Source organism: Phascolarctos cinereus, unplaced genomic scaffold (genome assembly GCF_003287225.1).
Source record: "Phascolarctos cinereus isolate Bilbo 61053 unplaced genomic scaffold, phaCin_HiC Scaffold_726;HRSCAF=1367, whole genome shotgun sequence".
Classification (NCBI taxonomy): domain Eukaryota; kingdom Metazoa; phylum Chordata; class Mammalia; order Diprotodontia; family Phascolarctidae; genus Phascolarctos; species Phascolarctos cinereus.
In genome coordinates, this window is record NW_027556098.1 from 51,053,654 (window position 1) to 51,077,105 (window position 23,452).

Below are 23,452 nucleotides of genomic sequence, written 5' to 3' on the forward strand. Positions count from 1 at the left end.
TGTCTTTATCTGACCTTACTGCATATTTTTCTCCAGTTAACTGTTTCTCTTCTAATTTTAAAGGTATTGATTTTGTTAGAGCAAAATATTTCAACTTCCCAGAATCAAAATTCTCCATTTTATCTTCTGTGATCTTCTCCATTTCTTCTTTGGTCAAGAACAGTTCTCCTATCAGCAATTTTGAAAGATACCTCTTTGTCTGCTAGAGATTACCCTGGATGCAATAGGAGACCTTGGCCTTTTTAAGCTAAAGTCTTTAACAGGCCCAATTTGACTGTGATTACAGCTAGGTAAGAAATGAGGCAGAGAATGGCTTCTTCACCAAGTTAAAAAAAATCAATCTGGGAGGGGAAAACCCTTAAGGTTTCTGTTCAGAACAGAAACAATTGTTATTTACATTCACTGTGAGACAATTAGGGCCCAAACAATGTCCTAGTGGGGCTTGGCCTAGGATCTATTTTTGGCTAATTAATGAGAGGCTGAGTGATTTGGGTATAAGGTGTGGTCCTTAAGAAATAAAAAAGGTTTACATTCCTTTGGGCAGAGCATTTATGATACCATATATGGGCAGAGGGGAAAGAAAGATAGAAAGACAGAAAGAAAGAAAGAAAGAAAGAAAGAAAGAAAGAAAGAAAGAAAGAAAGAAAGAAGAAGAAGACAGACAGAAGAAGAGAAGAAAGAAAGAAGAAAGAAAGAAGGAAGGAAGGAAGGAAGGAAGGAAAGAAGAAGGAAGGAAGGAAGAAGAAGGAAGGAAGGAAGAAGGAAGGAAGGAAGGAAGAAGGAAGGAGGGAGGGAGGGAGGAAGAAGGAAGAAGGAAGGAAGGAAAGGAAGGAAGGAAGGAAGGAAAGAAGAAAGAAGAAAGAAAAGAAAGAAAGAGAAAGAAGAAAAAGAAAGAAAGAAAGAAAGAAAGAAAGAAAGAAAGAAAGAAAGAAAGAAAGAAAGAAAGAAAGAGTTACATTGCCCAATTAGCCAATTCCAATAGGGCGCCTCCTATTTTATTATCACAGAGGTTGTTTGGCCTTCATTCTTAAAGAAGACCATGACGTTAGGTAGGTGATACCATGACATGAAAGTGCATTGGATTTAAGGGAGGGAGGACTGTGCAAAGTCACCAACCTCACTTTCTTCTCCAGAGCCATCTGGGTTCAATGGTGAGACATAGATCTGGATGACTGGAGAAGGCCCTCAATCAGAAAGAAAAAAGGAATTTGAAGGAGCTTTTTATATTCCATAGCTTTTGTCTACACATCCTGATGTGTTAACTACAGTTAGAATCATAGACTCTTAGAGGTTATCTAGTCCACTCTCAGTTCCAATGTAGAAATCCGAGCTCATCTTTCCTACCTTGATTCTTCCATTTTGTGAAATTGGCTTGAATTCAGAATCTAGTTATATTAATATGTCATCTATTTGTCCCAAATTAAGTTATATTCTTGTACTGTGCTAGTTACTTACCTCATTCTCATCTGGTTTACTGATCTAGTTTCCAAAATGACCTTCTCCCTTGACCAATGATTCTTATCTCCTATATTTCAAGTTTATATGTCTAAGTTCTAGAATTTCTGCCCAAGTGCCACCAAAAAAAAAATTGTAGCTAAGCAATATGATTACAGGGAGTTATGTTTATCACTATGAGCCTGTGACTACATGGCTCTGATAGTCTGAATCAAAATCAAAAGATTATCACCAGAGGAAGCTGGGTGGTGCAGTAGATAGAGCTCTGGCCTTGGAGTCAGGAGGACCTGAGTTCAAATCTGGCCTCAGACACATGACACTCACTAGCTGTGTAACCCTGGGCAAGTTACTTAACCCTGATTTCCTCACTTAAAAAAAAAAAAAAGATTATCACCCTTGTGAGCTAGCCTTATGCAAAAAAAAAATGTAATTAAAAACAAATCAGAATTATTACCAGTCACTGAATGTCATGATCCAGAATTCCTTGTTGACATAGGAAGTAAAGATTTAAATAAAACTAAAGAGGTCTGTGCAGACAAGAGAAAAGTTCCCTAGAAGAGCTCTTTCATCATGATAGATGCCAGGACTTACAATAGTGTAAAATATTTCTCATGTTATTTCAAGCTACCTGGCACTGAAATATTTCCTTTTATAACCAGAAAACAATTTGGGGTCACAAATGAGTTTTTAAAGAAATTTCTCTGATTCAGTATAAAGACAAAGCTACAATTAAAGATATTGCTGAGAACTGATCCAAACACAGTGAACCAAAAGGATTGCTTAGTAAGATAAAACTAAAACATTATTAAACCAAAAAAAGTCTTATGAACCAGAACATTATCTGACCTGAGATAGTGTAATAAACACCAAGAAGCCAATTTCCATGTAGACAAGGTTCCTTTTTATGCTGTTGAAGTGTTCTGAAAAAAAACTGTCATAGAAATAAGGAACCTAGGTTAGTTTTAGTCTTGTTCAAATGAGATCTTCGAAGGAAAGATGAACAGATGCTAGATTGGTGGACTAATTTTGCATTTGCTATATTGAAATGGAAAAGGGGGGGTGCAATTTATGGTTAAACTATAATTATATCTTGCCTTGTACAGGTTATCTGGTGATGATAACTTAAAACTACCCCTGTATTAAAGTTACCTAGAATTTTAATTGTGTTTTGTCTCATTTTTGGTCCAAATTCATGTAGGGAAAATCAGATCTGCAATTTCATTGACTTGAGAACTTCTATTGTAGAAATTCCTTGTACCCATGAAGATGGGCAATTGTAATTCATTGCTTTAGATACAAAAAAGGTTAAGTGACTTGCCCATGATCACATGCTAACATATATCAGAGCAGGAATGGAACAAAGTTTTTCCTGAACCTGGTAGCTAAGTGAATCAGTGAGCAGAGTACTGGGCCTGGAATCAAGGAAAGTTGAATTCAAATTTGATCTCACACACTTACTAACTACGTGACCCTGGGGAAGTCACTTAAACTTTTGTTCACCTCAGTTCCTTCAATATAAAATAGGGATAACAATAGCATGTACCTCACTGGACTGTTGTAAGGATTAAATGAGATAATATTAGTAAAGTATTTAGTACAGTGGCTGACACATAGTAGGTACTGTATAAATGCTTATTCCCTCCTCTTCCCCTTTCCTCTTGAATCCCTATTCGACACTGCCTTTCATCTAGAAATAGAGTTTTAAGAATTATCTCATTGAAATGTAGAATTCTAGCACTGGAATATCTACTTTAAAAGAGTAGTGTTCTTTGGAAAAAGTTAATATCCACATCTTAATGAATTAAAACAAAACAGTATATATGTGAAGAATTAGAATAAAAGAATCATTTAGATTAGACACTGGTATATAAAAGTAATTTTAATGTCAGATGTTTTTGAAGCACTGAAAATGAAAATATTGATTTTTTTTATAACCCTTTGTGCACTCCCCTGGCTCTGTTACATTATACATCAAGTAGTTATCAATCTCAAAAAAATCCAGATTTTTTTTTCCTGAGTGATGATATTCCTTGAAGCCTCCTGAATCAACTTTTTTCAATTTCCCTTTTTCTGATCATTGGAAATAGCAATTCTTCCAGCCCCATCGTCTGCATCCATCCTCTTGGGATGCAACCCCTGTGGAGATATAGCCTGGCAACTAACTGTTCCTGCAGGTATTACAGCTACATCTATTGAAGACACAGAAAAGTAAGTTCTAGTCAGTAAAGTCCTTGGCATTGTCAGATGGTTCATTATTAGAAACTGATATGATTTTATCAGTGAAAATGACATTGAAGAAGAAGCCTTGCCAATGAGACCTTTCCAACTGAGTTGTAGCTGAAAGCTTCCATATGTGTTTAACTCATTAGAAAGTAAGCTTCCACAGCACTTTGCACATAGTAAGCCCTTGAAGCATGCTTTCTGTATTCATTCATTCATTTATTCATTTTCTGTAGTAAGCATTTCAAAAGATTTCACCCCCTGAAAACTGTTTATATTGATATGAGTAAGACCAGGTGTTTCATGATGTTTTCCCTCTACCACAGGGAGAATACCAGAGGTAAAAAAAGGCAAATAGAATTTCCAACATTTGTGCAGTGGGAAAAGTGTTGGGAGATGATGGAAATGACCAGAGGCACTCCACTGAAACCCATTGAAAATGATCTAATAAGCAGTAACTCCTTTAATGTAATATAAGATTCATCTCCTCTTCTCACTTAAAACAAAACGCCATTTTTTCTTGGTATTTAAACAACAGCTATCAAAGATTTAATGATTGCATTGTTGGACACAGTTCAAACAATACAGGAAGGAAAGAATGTACAGCTGTCAAAGAGAAGTACAAACCGGCCCAGCTCAGAAGTGCTCCAGACAAATCATTGTACATCATCGTCTGGTTTTAATAAACAGCCGACTGATTTTCACCCCTCCTTCAGTGACTTTGAACAAATGATTTGTAGTGTACTGTGTTATTTGGTATCTACCCTCGTGGAAATGAGGGATGTTCCTGGAAATAGTTTGAGCCAAAGTTCAAAGCATATTACAGTATTACCTCAAGATTTTTATCTTGGAAGGATGATAGGACTGGGTTACATTTCCACATGCCCTTTTCACAATAAACTCAGTTTTGTGGTAAGAAGTTACCTTGTCTTTTTTTTTTAATTAGTCTGTTAGTAGCAGTGATCCAGTTTTTAAAAATGTAAATCTTACAGGGATAAAGAATACTTTGATGTTAGAGTTTTTGAATAACATCCACACTCAATGGAGAATTTTTTAAATTTGTTTTCCATAGGTTCCTAAACTTACAGATAGAAGGGACAATAGAACCCATCAAGTCCAACACCACTGTTCCTCTCATTTTATAGATGAGGAAAGTAAGGCTCAGGGGAGTGAAGCAACTTGTCCAAGGTCACAGTAAGTGAGAGAGCCAGGACTTGAACCCAGGTCTTCTTACCCTAAAGGCCATGCTTTTTCTATCCTGTCTATGAGTGAAATACATGTTAATTTTCCACTAGTAGAGGGTTTGTCAACCTTGGGTCTGCAAATTTGTTCTTCTAAAAATATATTTTAATGTATGACTGTAACTGGTTTCATTTGAACATGAATTTTATTTATGGGTTTATGAAAAAAAACCTTAAGAACTGCATTTGTAGGTTGGAAACTCTTTCAGAGGAAATACTATGTAAGCACTTAGTAAATGATTGTTGATTTGAATTTGTTGAATTGAATTGTAGAATCACAGTTATAGCTTGTCTTATTTCATTACAATAGCTTTGAGAATGAGAGAGAAGAGTGAGATTGACTAATGATATTAAAAACAAGAGGCCTTTCATTAAGGGCGTATTCTAACTCACAAAAATAAAGGCTAAAGACTTACAGTGACAGGTTTGGGGGTTTGGGGTAGAATGCAATTTAGGAGATCAGCACTTCCAGAATGGTCCACAATCCTTGGGCATGCTGATTTTTGGGCTCTGGTAGGAGGGAGAAGAGAGTTCAACGATGGTCTAAGGGAACAGTTGCTCTTCAGTCTTTACATGATTTCTTTTCTTTTCTTCTTTTCTTTTTTTTTATTTTTGATATGCATTTATTCATTTTTAGTTTTTGACATTCACCTCCACAAGTTTTTGAGTTCCAAATTTTCACCCCATCTCACCCCTCCCCCCACCCCAAGATGGCATGCATTCTGAATATCCCATCCCCTAGTCTGTCCTCTCTTCTATCTCACCCCCCTTCTCTTATCCCCTTCCCCTTCTATTTTCCTTTAGAGCAGGATAGACTTCTGTACCCCATTTCCTGTATTTCTTATTTCTCAGTAGCATGTGAAAACATTTGTTTAAACATATGTTTTTAAAACTTTAGGTTTCAAATTTTCTCTCTTCCTCCCTCCCCACCCACCCTCATTGAAAAGGCAAGCAACTCAATATAGGTTGTACATGTGCAGTTATGCAAAACACTTCCATAGTAGACATGTTGTGAAAAACTAACTCTATTTCCCTTAATCCTATCCTGCCCTCCCATTTATTCTATTCTTTCTTTTGACCCTGTCCCTCCTCAGAAGTATTTACTTCTGATTACCCCTTTCCCAATCTGCCCTCCTCTCTATCATCCCCCTGCTCTCTTGCCCCCTTCTCTCCCTATTTTCCTGAAGGGTAAGACAGATTTCCATACCCAATTGAATGTGTATGTTATTCCCTCCTTAAGCCAAATCCCATGAGAATAAGATTCTCTCATTCCCTCTCACCTTCCCCCATTTAACTTCCACTATAAGAGACTTTTTTTCTGTTTTTTTGAGAGATAATTTACCCCACTCTACCTCTCCCTTTCTTCTTCTCCGAGTATAATCCTCTCTCATCCCTTAATTTTATTCTCCAGATATGACCCCTTAATCTTCAACTCACCCTGTGCCCTCTATCTATCTATATATACATACATATATTTTTTTTCCTCCAACTACCCTAATACTGACAAAGGTCTCATGAGTTATAAATATCATCTTTCCATGCAGGAATGTAAACAGTTCAATCTTAATAAGTCTCTTATGATTTCTCTTTCCTGTTTACCTCTTCATGTTCCACTGGAGTCCTGTATTTGAAAGTCAAATTTTCTGTTTAGCTCTGGTCTTTTCATCAGGAATGCTTGAAAGTCCTCTATTTCACTGAATGATGATTTTTTCCCCTGAATGATTATAGTCAGTTTTTGCTGGATAGGTGATTCTTGCTTGTAATCCTGTGTCCTTTGCCCTCCTGAATATTATATTCCATGCCCTGTGGTCCTTTAATGTAGAAGCTGCTAAATCTTGTGTTATCCTGATTGTGTTTCCACAGTACTTGAATTGTTTCCTTCTGGCAGCTTGTAATATTTTCTCCTTGACCTGGGAACTCTGGAATTTGGCTATAATATTCCTAGGAGTTTTCCTTTGGGATCTCTTTCAGGAGGAGATCTGTGGATTCTTTCAATTTCTATTTTGCCCTCTGGTTCTAATATATCAGGGCAGTTTTCCTTGATAATTTCTTGAAAGATGATGTCTAGGCTCTTTTTTTGATCATGGCTTTCAGATAGTCCAATAATTTTTAAATTCTCTCTCCTGGATCTATTTTCCAGGTCAGTTGTTTTTCCAATGAGATATTTCACATTGTTTTCTAATTTTTCATTCTTTTGGATTTGTTTTACAGTGTCTTGATTTCTCATAAAGTCACTAGTTTCCAATTGCTCTATTCTAATTTTTAAGGAAGTATTTTCTTCAGTAATCTTTTGGACTTCCTTTTCCACTTGGCCAATTTTCTTTTTAGGGCATTTTTCTCCTCATTGGCTTTTTGGACCTCTTTTGCCATTTGGGTTAGGCTTTTTTAAGGTGTTTTTTCTTCAGTATTTTTTTGGGTCTCCTTTAGCAAGCTGTTGACTTGTTTTTCATGATTTTCTTGCATCACTCTCATTTCTCTTCCCAGTTTTTCCTCTACTTCCCTTACTTGCTTCTCAAAATCCCTTTTGAGCTCTTCCAAGGCCTGGGACTGATTCATATTTTTCTTGGAGGCTTTGGATGTAGGAGCTTTGACTTTGTTGTCTTCTTCTGGTTGTATATTTTGATCTTCTTTTTCACCAAAGTAAGATAATATAGTCTGACTCTTTTTGCACTGCTTGCTCATGATCCAGCCAATTACTTGAGTTTTAAACTCTTTGTTAAAGTAAGAGTCTGCTTCCAATGTGGAGAGTGTACTGTCCCAAGCTTCAGGGGTTTGTACAGCTGTTTTCAGAGATACTTGTAGGGACCTGTAAATTTTCAGTTCTTCCAAGGTGGTATGATAAGGGGCGAGGTGTTTACTCCTTTCCTGGCCTGTGACCAGAAGTACTCCTTTCTGTCCTGTAACTGTGAGGAGGGATTTCTCTCCAAAGCCATTACAAGCTCTACCAAGCCAGCACTCCTCCTCACCCCAGCACCACCGCCCAGAACTGTGACCCAGATCCAAGCACGGTCAAAGCAAGAGATTCCTGCCTCAGCACTGGCAAAGAGATCCCTGAAACCCCCCTCTGATCAGTCACTGGATTCCCCCTCACTCTGTGGCCCAGAAGCTTGGGAAGCAGCTGCCCTGCCCAGGGCCAGGCTCTTGGGGAATGGAGCTGAGACCCTGCCTTCCTCTCTCAGCACCACAGAAACCAACTTTTCCCACTGACCTTCTAAGTTGCCTTTGGCATTGGTGGATTGAGGAGTCTGGAAACCTCCACAGCTGCCCACAATTCAGTCCTCTGAGGCCTGCTCCAGGTTTGCGGTTGCCTGTGCACCCACGCCACACTGCACTCGGCTCCCAGCCCGGCGCAATACACCTTTCTGATCAATCATCCATGTTGTCTTGGGCTGGAAATTTGTTTTACTCTGTCTTTTTGTGGGTTCTGCTGCTTCAGTATTTGTTTAGAGCCATTTTTTATGAATATTTAGAGTGGTTTGGGGGAGAGCTCAAGCAAGTCACTGCTTTCACTCCGCCATCTTGGCTCTGCCTCCTCTCCAGTCTTTACATGTTTTCATCCTAAGGTCTTTTAAGTAGGAAATGGCTAAGGTTTAATATTCTCCACCAGGCCTGCACACCAGTCTCCCACAATGTTCCTGGAAGTCAACACTCCAAAAACACCCACACTAGAACAGCCCACCTTCTGGGATCCCAACAAAACAGGAATAGGCAGGAGGTTTCATAGGGAGGGACAATAGGTGCATCTGACTGGTTTCATATTTCTCATGTCTGAGGATTGACCAATATGACTCACTCCCCCTGAGAAATGGAATATGGGAGTTTATAACATGAAAGCTTTTGAGCATAGAAGATTTCAGAAAAAGGGGTGGAGTCTCAGGCATAAGAAGAAGATATATTCAATGCAAAAGTAGTCTGTTGCAAAGGAGAGGCTATCTCAAAAAAAGTAATGTTTGTTTTAAATTTTATTACCAAAGAGTTTAGTAAGTCTAACTCTTATCTTTCAGAAAAAAATGTGAGACATAGAAATATTGAACAACTTAGCTAAGGTTGAATAGTTTATAGTGGTAGATCCTGAAAAAATTGTGATTCCATTACTTGAAGATCTCAAAATTATATAATTTATGAATTAACAGTATCAATCTAAATATGTAAAATAAATCTAATAAAATTATACAATGAAGACTAACAACCTCATTCCATATATGGGTAGTATACCTCTGGGCATAATACTCCCTCAACCCTCACTCACACTAGCATATTGGGTCCCCAGGAAGCAGCTGACACAACTGCATGTGACCTTCATTCATACATGCAATCAAAGAGTGTTCGAATTTAGAGAGACTCATAGGAGTTATCTAGCCCAATGCTCATCTACCCTCTAACTGAACACACACACACACACACACACACACACACACACACACACACACACACATACACACACACAGAACTGAGAAAATGGAGATCTACAGAGGTTGTGAGGTCTACAGAGATTAGTGTCAGATCTAAATATAAATCCAGGTCATAGTCATCAATACAGATCTCTTCCATTATTGCACATAAATTGAAAATTCAGGAAATGACTAAAAAACCTCCCTATTTATGGCAGGACAATTCAAGAAGCATCTCATAAATTCCTATTATATGTAAATCACTGTGCTAGGCACTGGGGATACAAAGAAAGGCATAATAACAGTCCCTCCTCTCAAGAAGCTTATAGCCTAATAGGACCACTCTATGTCCTTAGCCTAAGCAAAATGATCATAGAATTACAGATTCTCCAAGCTAAAAGGATCTCACAGGTCATATAGTCTAATTCATATAAGACCAAGAGGTCCTCCTATAACATCCTCAGCAAGTGGTTGCCTATCTATTACTTCCTAAAGCAAACCTTTGCATTTTTGAATAGTTCTAAGTTTTAAGAAAATTTATCTAATATTTAGCATAACAATTGTCTCTGCAATCCATAAAGAAATGTTTCTAATCCTCTCATTTTCTGTTTGCCCTCTTCTGGAAAGGTTCTAGTTTGTTAATGTCATTGGGCATTTTTGTTTATCTTATTTTGGGCTTTTGGGATCCAGGGAATCTTATTTGATAAAATGTTATGAAAATCAATGTGGATTTGTTGACTCTTGCCATTTTTAAAAGGGGATAATTCTTCAGTGAAGACATGGAGAAAGTTTTCATTTGGATGTTCCATAAAACAAAGTTTAAAATGGAACAAAACTGTTGCCAGAAGTGTTGCTTTGTCAAGGTCAGCAGCTACATAGGAAAATGTCAAGTTATTCCAGATTTGGTGCACAACACAGAGCACTGATTTTCATGTCCAAATGGAGGATTGAGGTATCTCAAAGACCCTTACAACCAAATGATTTTCTGGAAAAACAACTTAACTTATTATTAAGATGCTTTGGGGAGATACTTTAGGTTTTCCCCTCATCTTTTAGTCAGAATATATATATTTTAACCTGCCCTGTATAATATTTTAACATATTGCAAAAATAAACATTATATAATTTAAATAGACATCTCCACAGGGACATTATCCTGGCTTAGCCATAGTTTGTCACCTGAAAATAAAGAAAATAGGTATGCAGAACAGGATGACACTGAAAATATTCACATTTGGTGACAGCTAGTCATAGCTGGAACCTTTTCTAAGAATGTTTAGTCATCAACAGAAGCTCAATAAATGAGTCAAGACACTGGGGAGTCATCTCAAGAAGAGTCGTTTTTTACTTTGATTTTTTCCCTCCGCCATTTGTGATCTTTAAGCTTGTGCTGCTACCACGGAATGAGCCCCAGAGGCAGGCTACCAATGCTTGCATCTCTAATAGCTTCCTTAGAGCAGGGGTCCAGCAACTTTATTAAATATATGGAATCCTGAAGCTTAAGTTGGCAACACATTCCTTTCCAAGGCTTTGTCTAGGTATTTGTTGACTAGAAAACTAAAGCAAACTTTACAGAAGAAGCCTTCATTTGCTAGTGGCAAACTGGGAGTGGCCAGAACATTTAAAAATGGAGAGCAAGCTCTTTAAAGGAAAGTCTCAATTTTTACCCATGACTAACTCAAATGCAAACTGGTAGCCATAGGAAAATACAATTGAGAATGTTTCTTTTATTCCCTTAAAGACGTCTACGATTTCTAGTTTCCAGTACCAAATCAGTAGCAAAATGTAAGATTTTCTTCAAAGATAACAAATATTTTTTTTCTTTAATAAACATGACTATTAAACTTCTTTTTCTTTTTAGATTCTGAGCATCAAAATGTTTTTTCTTTCTTGGAATTGTCATGTATTGCATATTTCCACTGCAAGGAGTCTTCTTCAAAAACAAGTTGTACATAAACAGGCTTCTGTGCTGGGGAGCTGAGAAGCCAGAAAGTTTGGTTTGAATTAGTGTCTTGCAATTATTAAAATTAAAACCATTTACAGACAATTATCACTTTATGTAAGTAGATCATTCAGCAAACCTCTAAAGTGATTTTTACATAATACAAATTTTCCTACTGTCCTGGGGGAAGAAGGGAGAGACAGAGGGAAGCAGGAAGGGGACCATGAGCTTGTGAATGGAGGAGCCCCTGTACCTAGTACAAGGGCATAGAGAAGCAAGAACAGCAGGAGGAGGAGTAGAAAGACACCGAACACCCAAAGAAAGATGCCTCCAGGGACAGGGGTGCCAGACATGAGGTAGGTAGGCTAAGTGGGCAAAGGTCTCCACTCCCAGCACTGGAGGTCTCAAGCCAAGACCCTATCCCTCAGTTGTGAGGTGGTAATTTCTATGCATGTCCTTTCTTTTGCTTTCACTTAGAGGAATTTTTTTGGGGGGGAGAGGGCTTCAGAGTGCTGAGCAGAGGGACAGGAGTTGAGAAAGAGCTCAGCACTGTAAAGTTAACATAGGGGCTGTTTTGTTTTGTTTTGTTTTGAATGTGGATTTCTTTCAGAATTCTAAAGTCTAATTTGAGTAATGCAAATTTACTTAAAGCAAGAACTGTCTGTACTTCTGTTAACTCTTCAGTCTCTTTCAGGTTTGAATCTTTCAGAATGTTCTTCTTATCTCCTGAAATATCTCTTAGAGCAGCATCTTTTCCAAGAATAAGTAAGAAATTGTCTTGGAAATGAGATTTACTCTAGAAGCATCTTGAAGTAGTTGTGCTGTCTTCATCTTAGAGTCCAGAGTTTTGGGGAGTCGGAGGAAAAATGCTTCTTTATAAGTCTGGAGCTAGTATTTTCTTCATTGTATTTGTCTAGAAAATGGTGTAATTTGCAAATATCCTAGGTTATTTGTTGTACTTGAACTTTTTTTAATATTTATTTTTAGTTTTCAAATTCACTTCCACAAGATTTTCAGTTCCAAATTTTCTCCCCATCTCATCCCTCCCCCCACCCCAAGATGACACGCATTCTGTATACCTCTTCCCCTAATCTACCCTCCCTTACATCTCCCCCCCTCACTTCTCTTATCCCTTTCCCTTTCTATTTTCCTATAGGGTAGGATAGATTTCTATACCATATTTCCTGCATTTCTTATTTCTCAGTTGCATGTGAAAACACTTTTTTCACATGTGTTTTTAAAACTTTGGGTTCCAAATTTTCTACCTTCCTCCCTCCCCACTCCCTTCATTGAAAAGGCAAGCAACTCAATAAAGGTTACACATCTGTAGTCATGCAAAACACTTCCATAGCAGTCATGTTATGAAAAACTAAGTATATTTCCTTTCACCTTATTGTGTCCCCTATTTATTCTATTCTCTCTTTTGACTGTGTCTTTCCTCAGAAAGATTTGCTTTTGATTACCCCCTCCCCTCTGTCCTCCTCTCTATCATCCCATTGCTCTCCTGTCCCCTCCCCCCTTTCCTGTAGGGTAAGACAGATTTCCATACCTAATTGAGTGTGTATGTTATTCCCTCCTTATGCCAAATCCTATAAGAATAAGATTCACTCATTCCCTCTCACCTCCTCCCATTTCCCCTCCACTGTAAAAGCCTTTTCTTATCTGTTTCATGTGAGGAAATTTACACCATTCTACCTCTCCCTTTCTCCTTCTCCCAGTATAATCCTCTCTCATCCTTTAATTTTATTCTCCAGATATCAGCCCTTCATCTTCAACTCTCCCTGTGCCCTCTCTCTCTCTCTCTCTCTCTCTCTCTCTCTCTCTCTCTCTCTTCTCTCTCTCTCTCTCTCTCTCTCTCGATATATACATATTCATACATATAATTTTTTCCCTCCAACTACCCTAATACTAAGGTCTCATGAGTTACAAATATCACCTTTCCATGCAGGAATATAAACAGTTAAACCTTAATAAGTCTTTATGATTTCTCTTTCCTGTTAACTTCTTCATGTTTCACTTGAGTCTTGTATTTGAAAGTCAAATTTTCCATTCAGCTCTGATCTTTTCATCAAGAATGCTTAAAAGTCCTCTATTTCACTGAATGATGACTTTTTTTCCCCTGAAGGATTATACTCAGTTTTGTTGGGTAGGTGATTCTTGGTTGTAATCCTATCTCCTCTGCCCTCCAAAATATTATATTCCAAGCCCTGCAGTCCATTAATACAGAAGCTCCTAAATCGTGTGTTATGCTGATTGTATTTCCATAATACTTCAATTTTTTTCTTTCCAGCCGCTTGCAATATTTTCTCCTTGACCTGGGAACTCTGGAATTTGGCTACAATATTCCTAGGAGTTTTCCTTTGGGGATCTCTTTTAAGAGGTGATCGGTAGATTCTTTCAATTTCTATTTTGCCCTCTGGTTCTAAAATATCAGGGCAATTTTCCTTGATAATTTCTTGAAAGATGTTGTCTGGGTTCTCTTTTTGATCATGGCTTTCAGATAGTCCAATAATTTTGGAATTCTCTCTCCTGGATCTATTTTCCAGGTCAGTTGTTTTTCCAATGAGATATTTCACATTGTTTTCCAATTTTTCATTCTTTTGGATTTGTTTTACAGTGTCTTGATTTCTCATAAAGTCACTAGCTTCCAATTGCTTCATTCTAATTTTTAAGGAAGTATTTTCTTCAGTGAGCTTTTGGACTTCCTTTTCTATTTGGCCAATTTTGCTTTTTAGAGCATTCTTTTCCTCCTTGGCTTTTTGGACCTCTTTTTCCATTTGGGCTAGGCTATTTTTTAAGGTGCTATTTTCTTCAGTATTTTTTTGGGTTTCCTTTAGCAAGCTGTTGACTTGTTTTTCATGATTTTCTTGCATCACTCTCATCTCTCTCTTCCCAGTTTTTCCTCTATTTCACTTACTTGCTTCTCAAACTCCTTTTTGAGCTCTTCTATGGCCTGGGACTGATTCATATTTTTCTTGGAGGCTTTGGATGTAGAGCTTTGAGTTTGTTGTGTTCTTCTGGTTGTATGTTTTGATCTTCTTTGTTACTAAAGAAAGGATTCTATGGTCTGCCTTTTTTGGACCTGTGTTTATTTATGATCCCATCCAATTACTTGAGTTTTAAACTCTTTGTTAAGAAAGGGGTCTGCTTCTAGTGTGGATAGTGCACTGTTTCAAGCTTCATGGGTTTTGCGCAGCTGTTTTCAGAGATACTTCTAGGGACCTGTGAATTTTCAGTTCTTCCAAGGTGGTATAATAAGGGGCAAAGTGTTTCCTCCTTTCCTGGCATGTGCTCTGGTACCACAAGCACTCTTTTCTGTCTTGGAATTGTGAGGAAGATTTCCTCTTTATCACCACTATAAGCTCCACCATACCATCACTCCTTCTTGCACCAGGACCACCACCCAGAACTGTGACCCAGATCCAAACATGGACAAAGGAAGAGAATCCTGCAGCAGCATAGAGATCCTTGCAATACCCCTCTGATCAGTCACTGGATTCCCCCTCAGTCAGTGGGCCTGAAGCTCAGGAGTCTTTTGCTTTCATGGGTTGGGAAATCTGGAAACCAACACAACTGCCCATGATTCAGTACCCTGAGGCCTGCTCCAGGTTCCTTGAGGCCTGCCTTGCTTGCATGCCCACACTGAACTATGTTCCTCTCCCTACTCGGTGCAATAAACCTTTCCTATCAACCATCCAGGCTGTCTTGGGCTGTAAATTTGTTTCACTCTGTATTTTTGTGGGTTCTGCTGCTTTAGAATTTGTTTAGAGCTATTTACTCATCATCTTGGCTCTGCCCCCTGTACTTGTACTTCTTGAAGGACAAGTCTCATAGCTGAGACTGGCCTTTGGTGAAACAGCAGCAGTTTCCCTCATACTGCATAAACTATCATACTGCAGACATCTGTAAGAGGTTTTGACACATCTATTTAAATTTAATTAAAATTAATTAAATTCATACAAAATTATAAATAAAATATAAAAATTAAATTAAATTAAAATTATAAATATATATTAAATTCAATTAAAATAAAATCCATTTAAATTAAAATTTTAAATCACTTCTATGTGTCCCAGGTGCTACCCACTCCTCCAGAATTTCCAGGGTATCAGACTTGTCAGAAGCCTTGCTGAAGCCTTCAAAGTCACCCTAGGAACCATTATGTTCTCTGAAATGAAATAGCTGCTGTCAGAAATGCCAGGTTCCCATGCAGCAATGGAAACAGCAGAATTTCTTGCTTTGCTTTCCAACCATAGCAGAGCAGAGAGGTTTATTTTCACCACCTTCTAATCACAGCCACTGTTCCTGGGCACATAATTTCTGCCATCCCTTTTGTGGCACCTGCTGACAGAAACCCTTTCTTCTGCTTCCACCAGTCACTGAGGGAAAACCCACTGACAATCTCTGTCCTTGGGGATTTCTTGTCATGAGATGCTGGCCTTATGTTGTCAGCAAGGAAATCTTCAGGGGAAATTAAAACAAAACAAAACTAAAAACAAACAAAAAACCTCTCATGCAAAAGATCAGTCAGTCAGTGGGGCTGGACCTCAGAGGCCATTCACTTCTTACTTTGCCTTTAAGGAAGCAGACAACAAAGATTGAACTGGGTTGCTATCTATCTTGGGGAGTCCTGCTTTTCCATTCAAGGACCTGCCTGGTGGCACTCTTTCAATTTAGCCACAAAGCTGGCAAAGTAAATACATGTAGAATTAGACTGGAGAGACACAGCAACATCAAGGGGCATGGGTTGGGAGGAGGGATGCTGGGGATGTGGGACAGAGGGAGAGGAAGAGGAGGGGTGTTAATGTCATTTGTAAAAAATGGTGTATTAAACTCAATACAATCATCTGTATGTGGTTTGATCAGGGCAAAATATAGTGGAACTATCACCTCCTTCTTACTGAATATTATGTTTCTCTTAGTGCTAAAGGTCACATTAGCTTATTTTTGTTGTTATCCCACACTTTTGATTCATTTCAGGATTGCAGTATACTAAAAGTCTTTTCAAAATTGCAGTATGCTAAAGATCCTTTTAATAGGAACTATTATCAATCCATGTCTTTTTCATGTAAATTTTTGCACCTGGGTTTTGGACACACATATAGATCACCACAGCCCGTTCCAGACTGATGGGCTCTTCTGTACTCATGAAGATTCTACTTCCTTGTGTGGGTCTCTGTTAGCCAACACATATCACCTCTCTCTTTTATGTCTGCCCCCAGCATTCCAATAGCAGCTTTTAGAAAAACTGGAGTCCTTCTCTCTACAAGAAATTTTCCATCTTGGAGAATTGTGCCTTGACTCAGTGACTGGATGTGTGTGTGTGCGTGTGTGTGTGCGTGCGTGCGTGCGTGCGTGCATGCTATCAGGTGCGGTGACAATCGTTCCAGCTTCATTCCCAAAGCAACTTTGTGTCATATTTCCCAGTGGCACATCAAGAAGGAAGCACAATTGTCAGACTTGGTTTTATTGATTGATTTTAAAACCTTCGGTTAAAGGCCAAACATCACGTAGTCACAGCAGCAAGTATTAAGAACATTCTGCTCTGACACCTAAGGAATGCTCATGATAACAAATTGAAGTTAATCATACAAAAAGACTGAAATTTTCCACTGGACACAATCAGCTGCTTCATGTACCAACAATACTGTTCGGGCCTCTAATCCTAACCCACTTTGGATTTTGAAACAGGAGGACATGGTAGGGAGAAAAAGGAATGAGGGGAGGAAATAAAGGAGAAAGTAGTTGAAGAAGAGAGGAGACTAAATAGAAAAGGCAGGAAAGAAGTCAGCATAGTTTAGGTGTCATAGTGGACAGAGCATGGGACATGGAGTCAGGAGATCTGCATTCAAATACCACCTCAGACACTTCCTAGTTGTGTGACCCTGAGCAAATGACTCCCTCAGTATCAATTTCCTCATTTGTGAAATAGTTGATGTGAAGATACAATGAGATAATATATGAAAGGCCCTTTGTAAACTAGTGTTATAGAAATGCCAGCTATTATTATTACTAGCTATTAGTAGTCAAGAAACAGAATTAAAACTACCAGAAGAGCAAGATGTTTCACCTCAGATCCACAGCCCTATTCCCCTCCATCAAGCATATCTGTCATAGAGCTATATCTGGATATACCCACTGTTCTTTTCCATGCTTTGTTTCTGTCATTTTGAGTTCATTTGTTTTTACCATAGCTGATAGAATTTTCTAATTAATAGTTGGAGATCTATATCTTATGTTTTCGTGTTTATAGGGCTCCAGGGTTTGTTTCTATGAAGGAAACAACTCATTCAGAGAGCTTGATCAACACGACCATTTATTCAAAAATCTGTATCAGGATGTCACCAAGGGCTTTCTTGTTCTGATACAGTTTGGAAATGAATTCTGAGGTCTCTTTCAACTCTGAGATTCTGCAGTGTTGTGATTTGGTAAAAGGGTATCAGCCACTGGCTGCCATTTGATGATGAATCTTCATAGAATTTAATTCACCAAAGGAGGATTGTCATTATCTTATAGGAAGATCTTGTTTACGGCCATTTTCTTAAAAAACATCATATGTTTTCAAAGCTATCTATTCCCACACAGAAATGCAAAATGAAAGTCAAGAAATTTAAAAATATAACAGATTGCACCTTCAAGTATTATGGGGAAATGCTTTGTATGTAATAGGGTAATCAGAGGAACTCCTTGTTCTTCTAGACTGCGATACCTTTTATCGAGCTAGGTATGTGCTTTGTTCCCTTTCTGCATACCCTGAACCACTGCTGAACAAAACAACTTGCTTCTAAGGTGATTAGTCACAGAATCAGGATAAGCCATTCACTAAGTGGGCTTTGAAAGGAGCTGAGATATTAAGTTCCCATTAATTGAGATACAGCTAAATAGATTGTGATAGGTGAAAAGAATGGAATATTATTGTGCTGAAACAACAAATATGATGAAGACACGAAAGTATGTATTTGTGACTTATATGAACTGATGCAAAGTGAAGTAAGCATAACCATTAAAACAATATACAGAATCACTATGACAATGTTAATGGAAAGGGAAAAAAATCATTTCATAATAGTTGAAAATGACCAGCATACCACACATAACTGTAATCCTTGCTGCTAGAATTGTTGAACCTGACATTGAGCTTGAGTTTTACATTTCAAAAATGCAGTAGCTGTACAGATGATTGAGATTCCCCACCAAGTCTGGTATCAATATGGTAAGTGGCCCTCCAGGAGTGGAGAACATAAGATAGTATAAGGAACAGTGAGCCAGTCCAAGTGGAAAAATGAAGAGAGTTAAAATTTCCATGTTGACCAGCATTATGATCAGGACCATGACTGGTGATAAGACAAGGGGACAAGTGACTCAAGTGGAGAAGATAGGTCAAGTATAACTGATTTCCCAAGGGTAAATATAAGGAAAGAAATAGAGTGCAGTCAGCGCAGGGATAACGGCCTCAAGGAAAAAAAAAACAGAAGGGTGGGGATTAGAGGTCACAGAGAAGATGGATACCAGGGTAAGCAGAGGGAAAGATGGAATATAAAATCATAAAAAAAAATTATGATTAGATAAAATAAATTCGGAGTTCATGAACACAAAAGTGGGATATTTGTGGGTAATGGCCAAACTAAGGTATGATCATTTCTTATTGTGGCTGAGGTGGAGTTTGATCCCAGGAACTAAGTAGACTAAGTAACTGGGAGGTTAAGGTATACAAAGGACTACATTTCTACCCTTAATCTAATCATCTGTGTATGTTGAAGTTTCCTAATACAGGTCAGGATTTGGGGCAGAAAGATTGTGAGTCAGGAACTGAACCAATTGAGAAAGGAGGTAAACTGTCCTGGGAGTTAATGAATAAGAGTCATCAAATTCTGAATTGGGTGATACATTTGATAGAATTAGCTTCAAAGAGGGAGAGGTTGCTAAGTGATGATGATAGAAAGAGACTGTGGGGGTGATGGTACTGAACAAGGATCATTCAGATACCCCCTCAAGAATAAGAAGTTCTAAACTGAAAATGCAATCAAAATTGGAAAGGTGGTCAGAGACATGTCATCAGGAGGGAACCAGATATTAATTGTTTAATTCATATAGGATATGAGGCAGCTAGGTGACATGGTAGATAGAGTATAATACTTGGTGTCAAGAAGACCTTAGTTTTAATCCTCCTCAGACCCTAGCTATGTGACTCAGCTTTTAATGTCAAATTGCTTAACTTTTGATTGCCTCAGTTTCCTCATTGTAAAATGAGGAAAATATGAGCTCTTACTTTATAGGGTGGAATTTTTTTAAGAATGAAAAGAGTTAAAAAATGTAAAGCATTTTTCAATTTTCTAATTGCTAAATAATTGTTATCTATCATCACATCAACTGGTTAAGGATATCAGCCATAAAAAAAAAAAGTCCAGGAGAATGAACAGTGCATCTTGAAGAAGAATGAAAACATTAATGGCACACACCTTCTCCTTAAAAGACAGGCACTGGAAGGAACCAGCTAATTAGACATAGAGATCACAGGGTAGAGGGTAGAGGATACTTCCAATGTATGAAGTCCAAGGTTAAGTGAGCTTCTAGGTTGAAGAGGTTTCTGAGGCATCGTAAAGAAAGACCAGGAGAGTCAGGAAGAATGTCTGGAGAGGAATAATCACTGCAGAGATACCCTACAACTCTCAAATTCTGTGATTCTGAGTGTCTCTATTGGTCAATATATGCACCACAGTTAATTATTTCATACCCATGCGAATTATGTAACTAACATATTAAAAAATTATGTCTCTAACATTCTACAAAACAAGATATATAAATAAAACAAATAATTTAAGGATAGAAATTGGGTCCATGATCTTCAAAAATTGGATATAAATATGTATTTCTTTTCATTCAAGGGATTTCCTGCCTCAGTCTATTTCCTTTACAATTCTGAAATATTTAGGATTACTAGAATCAAGATGTCTTTTATTACCTGGAACATGTAATGAAATATCAGAGAGTCTATTGCAGAGGTCCCTATCAAGGGAAGAAAACCAATGAGAGACTCCTCTGAAGTAGTTCTTTCCATTACACCCTGTTCCTCATTTCTCATTTCTCTCTGATCTTCATTTCAAAAATGGAATCCTATAGCATGAGTTTCTTCTTCTCCTCCTCCTCTTCTTCCTCCTCCTCTGTCTGTGTCTACGTGTCTGTCTTTTCCTCCTTCCCTCCCTCCCTTTCTCTTTCTTTAGGTTCCTCCGTTGTGGCCATATTTTATTTTAGAGAGGTCCTTTAGGTTATCCAGTCTCACTGGGTAAGTCTTTTGTTCTACCAGTAGACATGTACTCAATGCTAAAAGCATATGGTGTTAGTTATATGCTATTTAATGCCAAATTTCCTCAATCCTACACATAGCTGAAGAAGCACAACAGTTTACACAATTACCTGGGAAGACTCCTGGATATGAAAGGAGGAATAAGTATTTATTAAGCACCTACTATGTGCCAGGCATTGTGCTAAGTACTTTAAAATTAACTTATTTGATTCTCACAACAGCTTTGGAACGTAGGTACTATTAATTTTATAGATGAGGAAACTCGTCAGACAGAGATCAAGTGACTATCTCATGGTCACACAGCTAATAAGTGCAGGAGGCAGGGTTTGAATTCAGGTCTTCCTGATTCTAGGCCTGGTAGTCTATCCACTGCACCATCTAGCTGCCTCTAGGCCTGAATACTTTGTTTTGATTTTCAGCTCTACCATTTTCTAGCTTTCTGGCCAGAGGTAGCCACTGAAGCTCTATGAGATTGAGTTTCCTACAAAATGGGTAAAAATTATAATTAAATTAGATACTTCCAAGGGGTTTTCTAAGTACCAAATGAAATCTCGTGTGCCTCACAGAAGTGTTGGTATGGAGTTGCTTAGCTAAAGAAAAGCACTAGATATTTCCTTCTCAGGGATACTCTCCCTCAGCAAATCTCTTTTGGCATTCTTGTGGATAGGGCTTTTCCCTTAGTACCTGCCTCTGAAGAGAACAATGGGAAGGGAAGTTGTTACCCTCCCACCAAGGTAAGCAATTCCAGCTGGCTCCTTACCCAATTGCTGGTTCAGGTTATACCTACGCATAGTCTGGATTCATGTGACCTTTACAGTGATTTAGGAAAAGTTATAAAATGTGTACCAAAATCTCTGATTCATCTTGAGCCCTTGTTTCACAACAAATTCCAGTGCTTAGAAAGAAAATTTCCTCTGTGTGTGTGTGTGTGTGTGTGTCCCAAGGCAAAAATGACCTTCTACTTTGCTGCTCCTTTTTTAGATCTTCCCAAAGAGGCACACACACACACACACACACACACACACACACACACACACACACACTCACACTCACACACACACAGAGTGATATCTTAGAGAAATCAATTGTTGTTGTTTCTTTGTCAGAGCACACGGCCAAAACAGGAAGCAAACAGACTTTTCACAAAGGCTAAACAAAGAATGAGCTATAGGCTCAATGATAGAGTGAAGTAAGAGAAAGGGAGACAAGAGTTTTACTTTTGTTATTCTCAGCAAGTAGGGACTGCCAACACCAATCTGCATTGGTTCTTGGTGGTTCTGAATCTCTCAACTCTAGTCTTTTCTATTTTTGTCTTGGCATTCTATAGCCTACAAATTCATACCTTGTGGCCACAGCAATGGTAGAGATTGTGCTGGGATATGGTCACTTTCCTATCTTTTCCTACTATATTATACCTTAGAGGACCATTTATCTCCCCTTGGTTATCATGAGATTTCTTCTCTTCATCTTCCTTGAAGACGAGAGAAGAAGTAAACTGTCTTTTCCAAGAGCAGTCATAGCTCAGAATCATCCTTGGCTCAGAAAACTCTGTTTTTTGTCACATTCTACAGAAGTCTAATTCATTGGGTAAAGGGGATAACATATATTAAGCATTTTTAAAATGAAATTTACATTTACTACTAGTTTACATTTTTATTCTTTTTATTTCAGTGATAAATAGAATACATTTTTCTGCATTAGAAATAAGCATTCAAGTTTTCATTTACACATAAAGACATCTGCTTGGTATTTGGAAACCATACAAAGATTACTGCTTCTGTTATTACACCTCTTAAAAATATCACGTGTCTTTCCAACTAATTCAGTTTGGCAATCTTTGATTAAGTTTTTTTCTCACTAGTGGCCAGTTGGTTGAGCTGTCTTCCTATTTATAATTTCCACAACTGTTTGAAAAATTTGCTGGAGAGACAAAAATGTTACAGTACGGTTTGACGAACTTCCACTTTGTAGTTGAGGGTCTATTTGACTTTAGTCATGGTCACATTACTAGGCACTGAGTCTGCATGCTTCACAATGCTGCTTCATAAGCAACTGACCGGGGATTTTTTATTACTCATACTTTTACATTTCATTAGATCCATTTGGCACTGTACATTTGACATGGAAGCTCTGGTGGAGTTATTAGGACACCTGCAGAGACTATAGGGTACAATGCTTAATTTGTGTTCAATTGTTACTCATGTGGCACATGCTTCTGCTGAAATTGAGATTCTTTGTCACAGAATATAAAGCAGTAGAGTTTTCTTTGCAACACAAGCTGGCCCATCTATGTGCAACTATCAAGTTTATATTGAATATTCAGCTTTGAGAAAGTCATAAGAATAAAAAAGGAGTATTGTACTTATTTCTCCAAAATTAGATATAGAGGAGAGAATTCTTGGGGGAAAGCAGCAGATTGACATTAATCCTTTATTAGTAATGTATTGACTTACACAAATCAGTTCAGTTCTCTGTGTCTCAGATTCATCACCTATAAAATGGGGTGAATATAACAGGGATACTTACAATTTAATTCAATTCAACAAACATTTATTAAACAGCTATAAAATTCAAGGGATCATACTAGGCCTTGGGAATACAAAGATAGAAAAATGAAACAATCCTGGTACTCAAAGAGCATGCATTCTACTGGGAGAGCATATATAGATAAACACATTTAGATTTATATATATATATATATATATATATATATATATATATATATATATATACATATATATATATACATATATATGTATGTATATGTATGTATGTGTGTGTGTGTGTGTGTGTATATATATATATATTATATATATATATATATATATTATATATATATATATATATATATATAAAACACATATTTATAAAGCACAATGATTTAAGGAGGGAAGAAGTG

The 23,452-nt window shown here is 37.7% G+C and overlaps 1 pseudogene; it reads right to left on the reverse strand.

Moving 5' to 3' along the window:
* Window positions 1–11,042: 11,042 nt before the first annotated feature.
* LOC110214837 (uncharacterized protein CLBA1-like) lies at window positions 11,043–22,084 on the reverse strand (annotated as a pseudogene).
* Window positions 22,085–23,452: the final 1,368 nt, after the last annotated feature.